A 1942-nucleotide genomic window follows, 5' to 3' on the forward strand; every position below is an offset into this window, starting at 1 on the left:
CGCTGCGCTTGGCTCTGGCATTTTCCCTCCAAGTAAGCGCCGTTCATCCTCCAGCGTCCCTCCTCCAGCGTCCCTCCTTCAGCGTCCCTCCTTTAGCGTTCCTCCTCCAGTGACCCTCCTTCAGCGTCCCTCCTCCAGCGTCTCTCATTCAGCGTCCCTCCTTCAGCGTTCCCCCTCAGCGTTCCTCCTCCAGCGTCCCTCCTTCAGCGTCCCTCCTTCAGCGTCCCTCCTTCAGCGTCCCTCCTTCAGCGTCCCTCCTCCAGGTCCCTCCTTCAGCGTCCCTCCTTCAGCGTCCCTCCTTCAGCGTCCCTCCTTCAGCGTTCCTCCTTCAGCGTCCCTCCTTCAGCGTCCCTCCTTCAGCGTCCCTCCTTCAGCGTCCCTCCTCCAAAGGATACTTCTTCCTCCATTCGGTCTTTTTCATTACTTTGATTGTCTTTATTTCCATTTATCCGAAGGGAGAGGACGCTTCATCCTTTTCTCTCTTCCTCCCTTTCTTCTCTCCCTCACCAGGCCTTTTCCACATCCCGTTCCTTCCCGCCGTCTGCCTCCGTCATCCATCGCGCGGCTGGCGATTTCCTTTCCCTTCGCCTGCCCGTCCCGCCTCCCTTTCACCGACGCCCTTTCGCTCTGGCGTGTTTGCGTGTGACGGGCTTGCCAAGTGGCTTGATCTGGCCTAACGTCGAGCGAAGTATAGAGAGACTTGGCTTTTGATCTGGTCTTGGTTTTGTCTCTACTGAATAGGCTTTTGCAGGAGACTCTAATGCCGTAAATCTTTTCTTTCCAGTATTACATACATGCGAGTACTAGGCACAAGGATAGCTTGTAACTCTGAAATGGCTCTTGTTATCTGGGATGAATTGGGTAACCATAGACTCCATACCTTCAAGCACATAAACGTTCCTGATTTCACTGAAGTCTCGAACGATTATAGGGAATAATAGTTTTTAATCTTAACCATATTTACGTCGCAGGGGCTAACCGCGCAAGGCTACATATCTGTATCATGATCTCTCTCATCGCATTACCATCACTTTCCCCCATCACCAACACGGATTTCTACGCCCTCCATTCCCCTTCTCTGCAGTCTCTGTCGCCTCTCGAAAGCATTTTCCTTGTTAATCGTCCGTGATCCATCTTTGACAGTGTGTCCTCCACTCCCACTCGCCCTCTGCCCCCCCTCAGCCACTAGCATCCCCCACTCTGCCATCCCCTCTGGTCTGTTCCCTTGTTAACCAGCCGTGCAGCCTCGCCCTGCCCCGCTCTCCCGCCTTCCGCCCTCCCCGCACATCGGCTCCAACTATGCCCGTCGAGCACAAAAGAGGGAAGCGGCCTGGGGAGCGTGACCAATGACGGCGCCGGCGGATAGGCCCGCAGCCGCCCTGTGTTAGGTGATGCTAAGGCCGTAGAAGCGAAAGAAATAAGCCTTAATGGTTATCATAATGTTTGACTTTGCCACGAAACTCGACACATATAGCAACAATATTTTAATCTTAACATATTACGATCTAGGTAACGCGAATAAATATTGTATGTTCTCGTCTTGCTGTTTACATCTTGTCCCTGCACATCCTGGTTTGTGTGTTGTTTCCTGAGTGTATTGCTGGTTGTAGGCACTGCCCTCTTGCCAGTACCATAATTCATGGACTCATTCAACACATATTTCCTTTTATCTCGTGATTATTTACATAGTATTATTCATTCGCATCTAGCCTATACCACATTCTTTTTTTTCTTCTCTTTTGTTTTTCCTTGTTAACCATCCGTGCACTCTCCCCTATATCTTATACTATACCCCTCTCTACTACAATTCCAATATACCTTAGCACATAAACACAGCATGCCTTATATACTGACCAATGACGGATATATTGCATCGCAGATCACATATATTATATTAATTGTGTGTGTTACGCAAACCAAACAAACACACTAACAACAGGAG

The sequence above is a fragment of the Penaeus monodon genome, chromosome 20, assembly GCF_015228065.2.
Source record: "Penaeus monodon isolate SGIC_2016 chromosome 20, NSTDA_Pmon_1, whole genome shotgun sequence".
In the NCBI taxonomy this organism is placed as follows: Eukaryota; Metazoa; Arthropoda; class Malacostraca; order Decapoda; family Penaeidae; genus Penaeus; species Penaeus monodon.